The sequence below is a fragment of the Tachypleus tridentatus genome, chromosome 1 (genome assembly GCF_004210375.1).
Source record: "Tachypleus tridentatus isolate NWPU-2018 chromosome 1, ASM421037v1, whole genome shotgun sequence".
Taxonomy (NCBI): Eukaryota; Metazoa; Arthropoda; class Merostomata; order Xiphosura; family Limulidae; genus Tachypleus; species Tachypleus tridentatus.
The window spans coordinates 34,902,571-34,920,985 of NC_134825.1; the positions used below are offsets into that span (position 1 = coordinate 34,902,571).

Below are 18,415 nucleotides of genomic sequence, written 5' to 3' on the forward strand. Positions count from 1 at the left end.
AGGTATTGTCGAGGTAGATATTCTCAATTTTCTTAGGAAAACAAGAACCAGTGATTTCATCTAGGGACCGGCATGGCCAGGTGGTTAGGGTACTCGTATCGTAATATGAGAGTCGCGGGTTCGAATCTCCGTCACATAAAACACGCTCGCCCTTTCAGCCGTGGGAGCGTTATAATGTGTCAGTTCCACTATTTTTTTGTAAAATAATAGCCCATGATTGGACGGTGGGTGGTGATGACTAGCTGTCTTCCCTCTAGTCATACACTGAGCTCAGAGATCCCTCGTGTAACTTTGCGCGAAGTTAAGAAAAACAAACAAAACAAACTTTCAGGTAGTTAAGAAATGAAAAACTTGGTGTTATAAAGTTTCAGCCAAAAATTGAATAAAAGTTCTCAATTATAATCATATTGGAGAATCCATTATTCAACTTGAGGGAAACATGAATCATTTCATAATACACTGTTTATTGGGAAAAAAATATGAATCAGATTTGAATATTCTGGTGTTTGACTATTAAAAAGAAATCACCTGAATTACTAATGCACATTTTATTCATAAAACGAAGCTCAAATGTGAAATCAACAATTTTAATCATGTATTAACATTTTGACAATTTATTTTATTTATATATGACATAATTTTCGAAAATTGTTGCGGTGAAATATACAATATTGCTCGTAGTCTGTTTTGATTTTACTTTTGCAATGGTACGTTTTTGAACATTTTTCTTTGTTTTGTGCACATGAACTTACCATTGGTTGGGATAACTGATAATTAACAATAAAAGCAAATTCTGTTTGTTATGCACCGAACTAAACACAGACAATTATTGCGTCAGTTAATTTCCATTTTAAATATTCATCATTTTTGTGTTTGTAAATACCGTTAGGGGGATTTAATCGCTAATGAAATGAATTTCTACAGGATATACGTTCTTTTAACCAGCACTTTTACTAACTGAAAGCAACGTTTATAATTAGTAAACAAGTATAAAACTAACAATATAAAATACGTTCATTTTCAGCGAACACGTGTCACATGAGTTTACTAGTGTTTTGGAATGTGTGTAAAATGTTTCTTTATTTGTGGATATGCCAACTTTTCTACACATTCAGGTGAGAAATATAATTATGTAACTCACCTTTTCATGTTATTAGAGATGTAATATAAATGTTATGGAATGTTTTTATATCAGTATCCATGATCCTGTGGCACGTCAGTGGGCTTGTAACGCTAAAAATCGGGTTTAGATACCTGTGACGGACATAACATAGATAGCCCATTGCGTAACTTTTTGCTCAACAACAAATAAACAACTTGTATGTGTGAAATACCTAAACATTTTGTGTTGAGTGCGAAATCTCTACGACACTTTCTTAAGTTATTATTCTTAACTTTGTGTAATGCAAACTGTCATTTATTATTTTTATAAACGTAAATAAGATCACGATCCACATTTTCAGAATGTAATTTCATTAGCTCAATATTTCGCTATTACAGCTTCATCAGCAGCTATTGATATCCTTCCTACAAGTTAAATTTAGCGAAATAGCGAGAGCTGATAAAGTTAAGTCCCCCGCTGGTACTGGCCCGGGATGGCCAGGTGGGTTAAGGCGTTCGACTCGTAATATGAGGGTCGTGGGTTCGAATCCCCGTCGCACCAAACATGCTCGCCCATTCAGCCGTTGGGGCGTTATAATATGATAGTCAATTCCACTATTCGTTGGTAAAAGTATAGCCCAAGTGTTGGCGGTGGGTGGTGATGACTAGCTGCCTTCCCTCTAGTCTTGCACTGCTAAATTGGGGACGGCTAATGCAGATATCCCTCGTGTAGCTAGCTTTGCGCGAAATTCAAACCAAACCAAACCAAACCCGCTGGTACAATAAGGAGGAAGAGGTCTTGTGCACCTGACCCTCATGGGTATTGAAAAATTAAACATACCCAAAAATACCCACAAAGAAGTGGTGCAGCGGTAAGTCTACGGATTTACAACGCTAAAATCAATCTCCATTCTCCTTGGTGGACACAACAGACAACCCGATCTTTCTCTCTCTCTCGGGATTTGGATGATCTTATGTACCCTGGAGGGTCAGGTGCGCTTTGACCTCTTCCTCCTTCCTTTACTTTCATGATTATGCAGCGTACGTTGATATGGTTACCGGTTTAGGGTCAGAGTGGTCTGAGTAAACTCAGACCCTTTTCAGGGCAATGTCCATGTACTACTTTCGTTCATTTATCGATATTACTTGTCTTATCAGTAGGAAGTCAAGTTTGATGGTGATCCTCTTTTTTTCTCTCCCGTTTAAAAAAAAATATATATATATATATTATTTATTGTTATTATTTTTTAGTTTTTTCTTTAAAATGTATGTTGATCGGGGAAAGGTGTTTAGGATTATTTTCATCGTGTATGCGGTACCTGTTTAGTTCGCATAATAATTCATTTTTCATCAAATTTTTATCAAAATACGTCATTGTACCATGTAGGAGCCTATCCACTGTGGTTCGTATGTTTGAATATTTGTCTATGAAGTTAGATGATGTGGTTCTGTGATAGCCAGATGTGTTTGTTTTGAATTTCGCGCAAAGCTACACGATGGATATCTGCGCTAGCCGTCCTTAATTTAACAGTGTAAGACTAAAGGTAAGGCAGCAAGTCATCACCACCCACCGTCAACTCTTGGGCTACTCTTTTACCAAGGAATAGCTGAATTGAACGTCGCTTGTAACGCCTCCACGACTGTAAGAGCGAGCATGTTTGGTATTACGGAGATTCGAACCCACGACCCTTGGATTACGACACGAATGCCTTAATCACCTCGCTAGCACAGATAGCCCTCGTGTAGCTTTTCGCGAAATTCAAAACAAACAATCAATACTACTTTTAACCTGTTCTAATTTTAAGAAAAAAATATGTTGTGTTAAAATATAAATCTTGTCGCAATGACGTAATCCATCACCTCATAAAACTTGAAATTAAGTGCTTTATAGTTTGTACGTAATGTATTAATTTTCCTGAAAAAATTGCCATCCGATAGTACAGCGATATGTCTTCGAATTTAGAAGGTTAAAATGAGGGGTTCTATTCCCCTCGGTGGGCTCAGCAGATAGCCCGATATGGCTTTGCTATAAGAAAACACATCCATCCTGAAAAATTATATACACTTATACAAGATTTGTATCGGTGAAGACAGTTCGTTTACATGTATCCGTTTGTTTATAAAGTTGTATCGTAAGTTAGGTAAAGATTCTACGTCACGGATACAAGATAGGGTCATAAGACGGTTGTGTTCTGAATTTATAAAACCAGTCCTCCTCCAAGGGCGGAGGTACGTAATGCAAGCGAAAGTTTTTGTTGACCTTGCTGCGCTAGATTGGGATTGAGAATTGGAGAGACAAAAACAAACTCGACCTAGTTTGTTTTTTTCTAATGAGTATCTCTAGGGGGCCCCGAGTGACAAGAACTGTACATTTAGTTATTTATTTCTAGCACTAATATAACGAAGTGTTGAAAGAGAGATGACAGATATCTTAACTTGTTATCTGGTCTATTCTACTGGTCACGTTTAAAGGCTTTTTTTATATGTTGAATTCTTGAACATTTTAAGAATGTTAACTTCAGCTGTACATGTGTATTGTAGGTTAAATTCTGTTGACGATTGATATAAATACAAAATGAAGGCACTGTGAATAATTTTAATTCTATTTTTACAGCAGATTTAAATCTCCCCTTCAGCTGTATTAAGGCTTTCCAGGGATTTCTGGTTTAGATTCCGAACCTTGTATGCTGAGTTGTAGTGAAGGTACTTCCTTACGGACAACCTCCCTCCCTCTATTGGCTGGGGTGTTTTCAATGCAGGTAAGGACGTTGTTCGCCGAGAGGGTAGCTGCTACTTGTCTATGCCCTGAAGGTTTACGGAAAGTCTGCAAGTTCAAGCTGCGCACGTGATGATCAGGTTGAGGAACTCAGTGGGCTAGGGGGGCAGACCTTCCCATCCGTCTTTCTAACTGACACCCCCGCCTTGAAAAATAATGGTTTTGTCCCGTTTTGGCCCCACACAACTTCCACGGGATGGGAAAAGGTGGTTTTCTGGAGCGCTACATGCTTGTCCAATACTTGCTTGTTGTCTCTCATTTTCAACACGTCTTTATTGGGTTGCTGTGACCTTGCTGGCTCTGTCCCATCTGATCGACATGACTGGCTAATAGATTCGATGCATTCAGTTATGTAAGGTGTGTATAATAAGTGTATGATTATTACGTTGAGCATTAGCTTTAAATTTTTTATTGTCATATGATTGACATGTGATGACGCACAGGCATCATGTCTTTCTACGTAATGTCAGTAGGGGTGCGTCGGGCACCTTCTAATTTCCACCCATATACAAAACAAAACAAAACTGGATAACAGTATTTATAAAAAGACGATTGTTGTAAGAAATATTCGAAATTAGCGTTAATACTTCCCGTCAGTAGTTACCTTTCTAAAACGCCAATAATGTTTGCGTCTAAATGCAGTAATTTTGGCCGAAGTGCACTTTTAAGATTTCCATTGATTCTTCATCTTTAGTAAACGAGAGATGCGAATGTACTCTGTATCAGGAAGTGTTTATATCATATTGTCTCTTTCCTTAAACGACAAACTAAAATCTGACAGTGTGCTTTCTTCAATTATGATATTGCAGAAGTCCTATTTAAGACGGCCCAGCATGATCAGGTGGTTAAGACACTCTACTCTTAATCCGAGGGTCGTGGTTTGAATCCCCGTCACATCAAATAATCTCGCTTTTTCAGCAGTGAGGGCGTTATAGTGTGACGGTCAAGCCCACTATTCGTTGGTAAAAGAGTAGCCCAAGAGTTGGCGGTGGGTGATGATGACTAGCTACTCTCCTTCTAGTCTTAAGCTGCTAAATTAGGGACAGCTAGCGCAGATAGCCCCTGTGTAGCTTTGCGAACATTTCAAAACAAACCTATTTAACTGGCAAAAGTTGAAGTTTAAATGTTTAAGCTATTTCATCCTCTTTGTACTACAACAAACAATGTTTTGTAAATGTCTTTCTAAATGGCATTACAGTATTTTACATTACTGTTTTTTTATTTCTCCAATGGTAATTTATGCTCAAAAATTAGGAATTTTATACGTTTCACACTGCTTTGGGGGTGAGGAGCTCGACTTACAGTTTGCAGTTCGAAACCAGTCATTGGACATGCTCACCATTTTTGCCGTGGGGGAATTATAATGTTACGTTCAATCCTACTATTTGTTTTGCAAAGTAATCCAAGAGTCTGATGTTGGTTACAGTTAGAGTAAATAGCGTCGGAGTAGCGAAATCCCACAAACAAACATTTCACTTTTTAAACTTTTAAGTTGAAGATTACTATAAAAATTAGTTGAGTTATATCAGAAAAACAGTTATAGTTAATTATGAAAAAGTACATGGCTTATACGATTTTGTAGAATGGTTCGATTGTGTTTTATATTCTGATATTAGGTGCGGTTGAGGTTGATATGTAGTAGTGAATGTGTTTATAAAGAAGTATCTTTCAGGATGACACTGCAGTTGACTGCTAGTGTTTACTTAGTAGATTTATTAAAAGGTATACAAATAGGTTAAGACACCATCAAATCATATTTAATGAAAGTATTTTTTTTTCCAAGAGGGCATTCCCCTAGACTTTTCTCTCTCCCAATTATAGCTTCATCATTCATTTTCTATTTCCTCCAAAATTAGCTTCCCACTTGTACCTACACCTTTGTATTGTGTCTGATGCTGTTTATAAACGTATTCATAAGATAAATAAAAGGAATTTATTTTAATCGTACTCGGAACTTCTCATGATGTAATGTATGTTTTCGTTCGGTCTTTCTTCTGTATTGTTTATTGATCTGACTACTATATTATCACTGTGTTCTCACCAACAACTTGAAAGTTATTTTTGCTCATAAAATCCTCCCAAAAAAAGAAAAAAAAAGAATTATTTTTAGTGTAATATCTGAGCGACAAGTTACACTTGCACATTGATTTGCGTATTTCCTTGCTTCAGACTTTGTTGACCCTACGGTATTGACAGACGCTGCCTTTGATCCTGCCTGACCTGGATACTGCTGAAGGCTCGTGCGTAACTGAACTTGTTCTTCTTGGTGGATGTTTATAGTCCTCTTTAAGTTGATTGAACAGAAAGCTTGGGAAACGTCTAAACCTAGATGCTCTTATTGATAAGATAAATTTTAGGAATGGTTGTTTTTTGTAACAATGTATTTCAGAATGGCTGGTATGGGTATTAACACTTTCACTAGTAAAGCAGGGAACAACATTTCGACCTTCATAGGTCATCTTCAGGTTAACAAGAATCAAAGGTTGTTTTTGAATTTGCATTGAAAATATTTTCTGTTGTCGTTGAAATTAGTCAACGTTAACCTAGAAAACGATTTCGTTTCTCGTTCTGGCATTAACTGTCACTCTATCGGGTGTCACTAAAAGCTGTTTGTGTTTGTTTCTCCAGTGCCAGCGAGTAGAAAAGTCAATGAACAGAGTACGTGTAAAGTTTCCACCAAATACAGAGCGACGTTAGTTTCAAATGTGTTGTTTGGACGTGGTCATAGTAGTAAATAGCCTTACAAAAACGTATTTATCAGTAAAACGACCATTGACCTGGCTAGACACTGTGAACTTAGACGACTACTTTGAATTACAGGAATTACAAACATTGTAAGAAAGAGTAGCTTGCTGAAGCCGAGGCTGGTTTTACAGACAGCAATGTCTAGACAGGTGACTTTAATATCAGAGTAACGTCTGAAGTCTGGTGATAAGCATTTCGAACATGTAGATTTGTTCTTTGCTTATAATGTCACACGGAAGGCGTCGTTTGTCTTCAAGCGCTTTTTTATTCTTCCTCAGTTTGCAATGTTTAATGTGTATTCACATGCTCTTTAACCAGCACGTAGGTCAAGTACAACATATTTCCTTGTTAAAAATAAATGTAATGTCACACGTATTTTCATAGTATCGCATATAATTCGTCGAGGGAAATGTTAATAATTAACTTAGTATATAAATTGAGGGCTAGCCTATATTTCCTAAACTAGCCTAACCTGAAGCTGTTTCGATACGGTTTGGTTTGTTTTGAATTTCGCGCAAAGTTACACGAGCGATATATGCGTCCCTAATTTAGCAGTGTAAGACTAGAGGAGTCCCTCGCTAGTACAGTGGTAAGTCTACGAATTTACAACACTAAAATCAAGGGTTCGATTCCGCTCTGTTGGCTCAGTAGATAGCTCGATGTGGCTTTGCTATGAGAAAACACACAAGACTAGAGGAAAGGCATCATCACCCACCGCCAACTCTTGGGCTACTTTTTGTACCAACAAATAGTGGGATTGACCATAACATAATGCCTCAAAGGCTGAATGGGCGATCATGGTTGGTGTGACCGGGATTCGAACCCGCAAAGCTCTGATTACAAGTCGAGTGCCTTAACCACCTGGCCATGCTGGGCCTTGCGATATGGCCGAAAATGTAGCGAACAACGAGGGAACTTGAATTATAAAACGTAAAATATAAGCGTAAACTGTAGCGACAGAGTTTTAGATTTTAATGTGGACAAAGCTAAACATACAGGTTTTTCAGACTATAGTTCCTTCTAACCTAGAGTGTAATTTCCTTCTCAAGTACAACTTATACTAGATGTGTTTCCAAAGGGCTCCCGAAAGTGCTTTGTTTTGAGAGTAAATAAGGTTAAAATTATTAGTAACAGATATTTTTATTTCATGCTTTTGAAATTCATATCAATGTCACGCTGTTTTGTTGCTTACAGAGTGCGTGATTCTTCTCGTGGTTCATGACGTAGCAATTTTACTACGTCACGTCCTTTATGTGACGTCATTTTAGTGTTTATTGACTAATTGACAGATAGTATTCTACGGTTAAGTGATGCGAATGGTTAAAACGTCCTTTATGTGACGTCATTTTAGTGTTTATTGACTAATTGACAGATAGTATTCTACGGTTAAGTGATGCGAATGGTTAAAACGGGTGAGCCTTCCAAATGGCCTTCAACCTCCTTTCGGGGAAATAAACACTGGCTTTTTCTAGTGTTGCTGCTCGTTTTATTCATAAACACATAAGCATGTACATAGCACTTGACCAAGGCAAATGAATTGTGTGTTTATAGAATCAATTGACGAAAACGTAGGGAATAATAATATCGGTTATTCAAAATAACAATAACAAAAAATTGTAACTTTGTTGTTTGTTTCTTTACGGTTAATTTAGGTTATTCAAAATAACAAAAACAAAAAATTGTAAGTTTGTTGTTTGTTTCTTTACGGTTAATTTAGGTTATTCAAAAAACAAAAACAAAAAATTGTAAGTTTGTTGTTTGTTTCTTTACGGTTAATTTAGGTTATTCAAAATAACAATAACAAAAAATTGTAACTTTGTTGTTTGTTTCTTTACGGTTAATTTAGGTTATTCAAAATAACAATAACAAAAAATTGTAAGTTTGTTGTTTGTTTCTTTACGGTTAATTTAGGTTATTCAAAACAACAATCATAAGCTTTTACAGTTTGATTAAAATCTTGATCCAGGAATTCCTTTCAAAGTCTTTACAGTTAGCATTTTTTTGATAAGTTGCATAGTTAATGTTTTTTTACGATGTAATAGTTAAGTTTTTCCTGTTTAATTAATTGAAAATTTAACAACAAACAGTAATTGCTGTAACAATAGATATTGTTAAGTTGTAAGACCGCTTCACCATTTTAGAAGTAGCACGTGTTTATATGCAGCTAGAATTATCAAACGCTCCACTTGTAATTTCTAGCTCTAAATATCACGTCTCCTACTTTCTCTGTTACTTATTATGTTTTTTTATATGTAGAAATATGAGTAACAGTGTAATACAAACCTTCTATGTTTGACATGCGGGTCCAGTTAGCTTTCAGAAAGAAGCATAACAAATACCCTTTCTTGCTGAGATCACTTAGTGATGTCATGCGTGAACGGTTAATGTATTTATATATATACTAAGGTCCTTCGATGTCATGAAAATCCTTTGTTTTCTAAACTTAAACAGTATTGATAATTACTTTACGTCTACAGTAGTTACTTGTTAGATGTCTATATATAAAGGTATACACATTTTTTTAAACGTTGACAAAGGCAGTTGTTTATATGATTGAGTTATATACTTGCCTGTGTGTGTAAACCATAACATCATTTACAATAAATTCAATCCTCTCTTTCTATGCATCGACTTTGTAAATTATGATTTGGCTTTTCAAACTCTTATATGTTAGTGCTGTGAATGTTGTTGCCACGTGGCCTTTCAATTTACTTCTCTAAGAGTAATAATAATAATAATCAAGCTTCTGTTTTCATTCTACCAGTTTCTTCGTTTGCGCAGAACTCGAGTAATTTTAGGAACTGTACTTAGAAAAAGGATACACAAGAACTGGCACATTGCGCAATTTTGATAAAAATACGTATGATATTTTGTAGATTATAATTTTATTTTTGTGAGGGCGTACAGCTTATTGAATAATTCGTCACAAGTTCGTGACTGAGAAGGTAAGAAAAGGCACAGCATGAAAAATGATTTTTACAATTTTTTTTACAGTAGAGAGGCTACAGGTTGAATTATTTTCGTTAGGGTATGGAAACAACCTGTTATTTGCCGTAGTGGAGAATCACGTGTATGTGTGTTTTCTTATAGTAAAGCCATATCGGGCTATCTGCCGAGTCCACCGAGGGGAATTGAACCTCTGATTTTAGCGTTGTAAATTTATAGGTATAGCGCTGTACCAGCAATGGAATAGTGGAGAATCATAAGGAAACATTTAGACCCCGTACTCTTGGCTACTATTACCATTGTTATTATTTAAACCTTAAAAAGTCTCAGTATTGTTTGTTTCACGTTGAGGTCACAGAAATGTGCAAAAAGTCGGAAGTCTAAAACCATTCCTCATACAAGGTTGCTTGTCAAACAGCTGAAAAATAAGAGAGATGACGACTGGTACTGCTGTTTTTTTTCAATCAACAACCTTACTCTCCCCCGCCCTCACGCAAACTAGCCATGTAAAATGCCGAGATGTTTAAATTTGGCAGGTGCAGTTGTGACTGAGAAAGTTGTTTTATTTTATTTTATTGTTATTTAATTATTGCTCTAAGAAGTAATCCTACAAAGAGATAATGTTAGTATCGAACATTCTTTTGTCTGTAAAAGAACCTGTCCTCCCGTGGCTCAGCGGCATCTTTAAAACACTAAAAAATCCAGGATTCGCTTTCCTTTGGTTGAAAGAGTGCAGATACCCTATTTTGTAACTTTACGCTCAGGAAACGATAACAAGAACAAGTTGAATAAGTTTATAACCGAATCCTAATGACAATAGGTGGCAGTAATATAGCAACTATTAATATAAAGACATTTACTCTAATAACATTTACGTCGAAAAATTGTATAGATTTGTGTGTATGTGTGTATAGACTGTATTTAGTATACGTATATATATTTATATATAGTGATATAGCTGCTGCTTTCAGATAAACAACAACGTTTTATTACTAAGTTTGCATATACTATGCATGTGAAGTATATCAAGTAAAAACTTGAAATCGTGATACAGATATATAACAGCAGGAAGTGGAAAGAATTGGGCTCATTATCAGTGTATAAACAGCTTCTTGTTCTCAGATGTCTAACCTTGGCACACTTCTTTATTCTGCACACGCTTCTTAGGAATGTAAAACGTAGGTCAATGCCCTTCGAACTATTATACTGGTAACCATGCTTTTAGTCGACACCTAAGCCCATTTTTGGAGAAAGGAGGAGATTGCTTTCATTAAAGGTTAACTCTCTTGTGACCTGTTTAAATATATTCTTTGTAGGCTGTTTTTTTTTTTACTTTCGGCTCCGATAGGAAAAGATTACGGATTTTCTATTCAGTCTAACTTTTTTTTTTCTCTGTTTCTGTGATTCTTTTTTTTTTAAATAATACACATACAATCTCTATTAAAATACAGACAAAGAAAGAGAGAGAAACGTTACATTGTTAAATGGCAGGTATAGGCAGCAAGTTTTTATGCATTTATTGTGAAGTAATTTCGTCAAAGTTCAGGCTAACACAAGATCATTTATTATTTAGCATCAATTAACCAAGATAGTTACCCTTTCTTCTCTTCTTATGTTCTTAAGTTTAATACGGGATACTTACTATTCATACCAACAGATATGTCACTTTGAATTTATATTACCAGAGAGTGCTTTAATCTACTAGAGGGTTTGGAGAAGGTTACAATATGGAATGATAGGTGAAGTTATGAACATAACCAACTAGATAATAAATAACAGCTGTCTAAACAAATATGTTAAAATATACATAGCCAACCAGATGACGGATTTTGATAGATTTGCTAAACTTTCATACATATATCTATTCACTGAATAGCATGCACAGTAAGTTTACCAAATTTGTTACTCTGAATACTTTTTATATATCCGAAATTTCTTAATTTTGAGGTAGAAGTTTCTTGAGGACATAAAAGACGTCCATTTTGATTACAAGATGTATACGCTTAAATTCTCACCTATATTATTAAGTTGGTTCACTCTCTAATTCAACCCTTATTGGGTCAACTGTAAATATACGGAATTAAAACGCTATGATCCGGGATTCGATTCTACGCGATGAACAAAATGCAGGTTGCCTATTGTGTAGCTTTGCGATAAAACAAACAAACCTTCTGTCACAACAGTTGTCAACTCGAAGTGGCAGAATAGCCTGCAAAAGGTTAAAATGTATCTTGTCCGGTTGCACACAATAGTTTATTGTCAAGGAATATGGCCTCCAACTGGGTCACAGTTATTGTCAAGGAATATGGCCTCCAACTGGGTCACAGATGTCGCTTTTAACGATGAATGAGACGTTTCTAACAATCCCAAAGCTGCTCAATCGGATTAGGATCTGGTGATTGTGCGGTCCAAGGACGATATTCGTCGAACCATTTTGGAATGTCACAAACGTCATGGCTGGTCAGCTTTTCACTTTTCATGTGTATATATATATATATATATTTCTGTCACAGGGAAAAATTTACAAAACGATTTTCTCATCTCAAAATAACGTTATTATAACAGTAAATTCAAGCTACAAGTAATAACAAATAACGGCTAACCAATAAGGAGAGCAGATGACGCGCACGCCCTCTGAATAATATCCTATGTTTAATTGTCAGCAGATAACATAATAAACCGCATTAAAATTTATTTTTCTCTCACTTTTTCTAATATACGTTAAAATAAATATATAACGATTAAAATAAAATGAAAAAGTCATTCGCGTACCACCTAAAATCACCTCGTGTACCACTAGAGGTACGCCTACCACACTGGGAAACATTGCTTTAGTATATAACTAATGTTGATTGGCTGATACAGACGGCTTTGATATTGACCCTATTGTTAGGAGCTAGTCCATTTCCATGCCTTTTTAAACCGGTTCTTTATTGTTTTGTAAACAAAGCATAACCTTACTTCATCTTTACATTTCTACAGTCAACTGAAACCTGTCATAATTGTTTGATATATTGTTTAGACTGAATATTCATGATGAAACTTTGTAGAATGGACGGCAACTGCCTGTTGTGGAGACATAAGTGAAGAAGACGACGTTTCGAAAGTCTTCCGCCTTTCGTCTTCAAGTCACTGGATGTTTGATATATGTATATAGGAGTTTCTAGTAAGGTAGCAAGCAAGTCAATGAAGGTACAAATTTGCCAATAAAATCAATAGATTTTAGCTTCATATATGTACTATTTAATAGTCTGTTGTTGTTTTTTCTCCACAGAAATTAAAGACAAATAAGAGTAAATGGGATTATAACACTTTAATAAAAGAATAACTTTAAAAGCTGTTTTACCTCAGCCGCTCTGCATTTCAACATCATATATATATATATAAAATGTTGCTAGAGAATAATCAGCCTAGATTAGGTGGTGAATTTTAAAGTTTTTTTTGGTCCGTATCATGGCTCTTAAACACTTATAAATTATTTTGATTAGAATATACATATATCTAAGAGACGAATCAAGGTAGTCATTCACAGAATTCCCTGAGCAGCAATTATGGAAAATTATCTTTCAGAGTCTGTACATTTATTCAGACATTAATACAGTTCAGAATGTGTTTGTACTAGTAATAGCTCGTGACCATCACATATGACGGAGAAAACTATTTGTTACAGTTAGAATAATTATTCAAAAATAGGAGGAAGTAAATATTATTAGATCAATTAGAAGGCAGTGACTCAGATTATAAACCTACAATAGAAACAATGCCCGAAACATTTCTTTATTTAACCTTTTTTGTTCGTGAGTAACTAAGTTACAAGGTGACATTTACTGATATTTTTAACTTGTCACTGTTTTCTAAAGAAGGAATTCTGGATTATTCTACATTTATACTAACCACAGTTTGCCATAGTTTTCTACACGTTCGGCAATTATATTTCGGATTTTTTTGCTATTTGGTTTAAAAAAAACACTTTGCATTTTGCATAGTGGTTTTTTCTTTATTTTCTATTTGTTTAAAGTCTTAGCGGACCTACAATTTTCTCCCATCTTCTTCGGGTTAGGGCTAAATTTGATAGCTTAGAGCTTTTGGTATGTTCTTATCAGGGATGGCAACATTACGACAGGTTAACGGCAATAATTTTTTACCATTAATTCAGAACTGCCGTATTTTGATAGAGATGTCTATATCAAGTCATTGCTATAAAAAGGTTTAAAAAGTTATTGTTAAAATTTGAAATATATTTAGTTTTATTCCATACACCAAATATTCAACTCGTATCACTCTTTTGTGAAAATTGTCATCCATAAATCTAGATACTTGGTTTAGTTAACCTACCGAGAAACAACCGAGCTCACCACTGCCATAAGGACAATCCAGAGAAATATACAATAGAAATATAAGCTGGCTGAGCTCAGGCTTTAGCCTATTCCTTTAACTTACAATCATCCAAATTCAATGCAACCAATTTTTATTAGCGCCAATCATTTTCATCCAAATCTCTTTAATTTCATTAAACAATTTCTGAATAAGCGTTGCCCACACACACACAAAAAAATATATTTATATATTGCCTGCCTCAAGTCTTTCATTTTCCATAACGTGACAAGGAAATATCCTCTTAACAAATCTGTGAGTCAACCAGACCACTTACGGTATTTCACCTACGGCAGTCACACATCCGATATATCTCCAACTCTTTTATAGATTTTATGGAATATGTACTGGAGAAGATTTTTTTTTAGATGATGAAATTTCTCACAAAACTTCGCCTGAGATCATGACTTTATTGTAATACAATTTTTAAAGATATTCTCGTGAAGCTAATAATCATCGGTAACTGTAAGGACACCCAATAGATTTTCTATCGGATTCTACTTATCTTGGATAACAAATGTCAGAAGCACCAGGTTCAAAGGTTTCTTGGAAATGTAAGGTAACAAATATCTCGATGTGCTGTCAGTGCAGTATATGTAAATACGATCGTGACAGAATATCAGTTGCAGAAAAAGATGTCAAAGAGAAATTGCCTTAATGTCAATAGTAGAGTCGAATGACCGAAAGGTGTCACGTGTCTATCTACACACCAGTTATATTTATACAATCGTTGAATGGTGTAGACTGCGAATTGATAATTTCATGGAGACAAAAAATTACTACGGCTACTTTATTCATGGTGAAAACCCACAGCAGACGATTCCTCATGTCAAGCTATACAGATCTCTAGATTATATTCCAATTCTTTCAGATTTAGTATGGATCATCCTTCGTTACCAAAAAAATCAGACAGTTGGTCCAGTTGACTCATTGTTAACATTTATTTTAGTTGGACTGGCAGAAATGTAAATAATTAGGGATAAATAAATTGGTTTTTCTTCTGCGAAGTTAGGCCTAGCGGCATGTCAGCGTATAAATCTTCTTTGTTTAAAACATATTTAAAATGGTCATAAAGGCCTTACGTTCTATTAAAACGCACCATTTTCAGTAAAGATTATAATCATTTCCAAGGGGACATGCTCTTGGCCCTTTTCCCTATTATGGCTTTGTCACTCATTTCCTCCAAAAGGAAGCACTCTCTTTTACAGCTTTATGCCTGAGTTTCTGTGTGGCCTGTTTTGCTAATAAGTTTCCTAACTATTCTTTGAAACAACCTTCAAGATAAGCGTGAGCTATGTTGATTCAGTCATGCGAGTACCTTCAGGTTTGAGCCATTGAGTTTCCGACTCATTAAACGTCTATACTCTTCTCATGAAGGTAGTTGGTCCACTAAATATAAATCTAGGCATCGCTGTAAAAACCAGTAAAGTGGACAATATATTCCAAAATTCATTAGCTAATTCCTAATATTTGTTGATCATAGTTTTCTATAAACCATGCGTATATTCATTGTCACTTACATGAATGATCCGCGGATGATCTTAAAGATTAAAAATATAAGCACATGCGCACTCTCTATAGACTGTTATCTACGTTAATGAAAGCATATTTTATTCTTACTAGAAAGAATCAAGTATTTTAATCAAATAAAGATAAATACAACTACAGTCCATTTTATAAGGAAATTCAGCATTTAACCTTTCCACCCTCCAGTGGAAACTAAGTCTCAACTTGATACAATCTGGAAGTTTTCACACCATACTGATTGATTTGAAAGTTTGCATGTTTTTAAACTTTAACAGTTTTCTACCACTTGAGAATATCTTCTAGTGGTGGATAATTAGCTAGTGGATACATTGAAGACTATTAAAAACATAGTTTCAAGAGACGTTATTTAGTCTTAAAGTTTAATGAAATAACCTTTTTTTAAAAAATCAGATTTGATTCTACATTGCAGTTGTGAAAACCTTGAGACAAAGCAACCCAGGATTACAGAATTTGTATATCAATGGCACAATAACGGGTGAGAGTAGCAGGGAAATTGTTTTAGAACTTATCGAAAATTGTGCAAATTTTACATCAAAAACAAATATAAGTAATAGTAAAAGATAAAATGTGATTTGCCAGTGGTAAAAACTACGAACACAGTGTTTTGATTTTATCTCTACATGTTCAATATTTATTAAGCTTAACCATTTTTGTTGTTACAACAATGGTGGGATACGGCATAAATAAAAAGAGAATTACAATAGAAGAAAGAGAAAACTTCAAAGGAAAGAAAGTAGAAGAAATTTGTGATAAACTTTGGTTAAAGAAGATAAATTTATTATGACTTATTTTCTTAGTTTACCGCACTATGTTCTTGTTGGTGTGGTGTTTGAGCTCCGACAGTTGGCAAAGTATTGAAAACCAAATTAGCCTGATACTCAGGAATTATATCATGAACTTTCTTACTTTGTGCGTCGGAATTGACGAACAAAATACTACGCACGTAGCTTGAATTGTTTATGCCTGTGGGCAAACGTGTTACTATTTAATTTTTCATCAGTATTATTTCCAAATCCTCGTATATATATATACAACTTTGAAAGACAGGTTAATGTTTACAGGTGGAGAGAAATACAAGAAAATATTGCCTCAGGCTTTTCGGAACGTGAACTTTTACGGCTTATGAAAAGGTAGTTCCTAATCTGTATTCTATCCTTCCGCCTAGATACGGAAATTCATATATCACTGTTTGTTTCAGGAAACAAGCTAATGTTCTTCATGGGCCTTTCTTTCGTTAAAAGTAGTTATACATTGAGTCAACTTATGTTCTCATTGATGGTTTTAGGTTTATTACTTTGAAACAACATCAGAAAAACAAAACAGCGATATCTGAACAACCGATGTTTTATACTTTACTTTTAACCTTAATTAAGTAACCTTAATTAATAAAGTAGCAATGCATTAATATCTTGTGCTGGGAGTACCTTAATTGGCTGTTCATGTGCTTCATTGTGAATCCGCGAGTGCGAAGTTATCGTTTCGCAGTTTGATGCTGTGAGTTTGTTACGAGAGTGACAAATCAAATCCTATTATTCGCTTAGAGAAACTCAGAAGTTGGCGGGGGATGCTGTTGACTAATTGCATTCTCCTACAACTATCAGTTCGGAATTATGGACGGTTATATGCGCAAGTAACTTTTGTGTAGTTTGCGCAAAATTCTAAACTAATGTTGCCATTCCTAGCGTTTCGTGCAGGCTCAGTGGTAACAGTGACCTTGAGCAGTGTCGTTCATTATTTTCTGTTCACTAAGGCTCTGTTATTCTACACATTGAACAACGTTTCAGGTCCAAACAACGGCCAACTTTCCCACGCATATTGGACTTGTTTTGTTGTTCTCACAGGTTTAGGTTTGATATCTCTTGGATGAGGTGTCAACAAATTTTGTGATTATACCTCATAGTGCAGTTTCTTCAGGTTCGTAATTTTGGCGCTGTCCAGAAATAATCACAAGTTTGATAAATAATGAAGAAATGTAGGTATAAGACGAACCTAAATAGGTATATTTGACGCCAACCCTTTAAATACTTAAAATATATAAAACGTTAACTTCCTAGAATCGTTGAGCTTTCATCATATGGAGCAGCGATTCTCAAAGTTTTAGGCTTGCGTACCACTTTATCTGAAGGATGCGATTGTTTTTTTTTTTTCTTGCATGATTGAATAATGTGTTTCGTCAATTTTGAGGAAAGGAAATAGTAGCAAGTCTATGCACGTAAAAAATGAGTTTAAGAGTGAAGTCAGCAGTATATTTGTGTACGTAGAAAGTTCAGATAAGGCTTATTAGAAGTTTAAGATTTTTTTATATTAATAGTGTCATGCACCACAATTTGAGAATCCCTGGTTTAGAATATGCTGTACCCTGACAGATGATTTCCGTTATCTGATAATTACTGAATGAAGTATTCACAATAACAAATTCACCTTGACCTTAATATCTAAAATGTTATTTTTAGGCATTATTTTTATTTAGGAGTTTCACGTTTATTAAACGAACATTTCACCTGCAGAAACCTAATAAAACTAGTTGTTGTTTACTACTTAGCCAAGTGATATCCTCTAGGTCTATCAACCTCACAGTTAGTATTTGTTTTTTTATTGATTTATTTTTTACCCAGTGAAATTTATTATTAATTTTTATCCTGTGATTGCCATCATGGACTTTTCTGAAAACTAATTTTAAATTAGAAAGCAGTTCTTGTTATAATCCTCTCATTTTGTTAAAACATTTTAAAGAAAATGTGTTGTTTAGAACTTTTGCTTAAAGCTACAAAATGTCTGCCTGCCCCTAGCCGTTCCTAACTTTGAGCTGTTTACTGAGGGAAGGTAGATAGTCAACAGCACTCACTGTCAGCTCCTGAGTTATTACTGTTTGACTGAATAGTAGAATTCGGCCTCATTTTATTGTTCATCTAGAACCCTAAAATG

The 18,415-nt window shown here is 35.0% G+C and overlaps 1 protein-coding gene across 4 annotated transcripts in view; it reads left to right on the forward strand.

The window, feature by feature from the left end:
• LOC143245980 (lysine-specific demethylase 6A-like) overlaps positions 1-18,415 on the forward strand; it is a 105,757-nt gene that overhangs the window by 42,098 nt on the left and 45,244 nt on the right. Inside the window, exon 1 of one of the 4 annotated variants that reach the window (XM_076492259.1) lies at positions 4,078-4,234. The exons of the other annotated variants lie outside the window; for them this stretch is intronic. The gene's annotated coding sequence lies outside the window, so the exon portion shown is untranslated. Of the gene's footprint in view, positions 1-4,077; positions 4,235-18,415 lie in introns of those variants that run through there. 4 annotated transcript variants of the gene reach the window in all.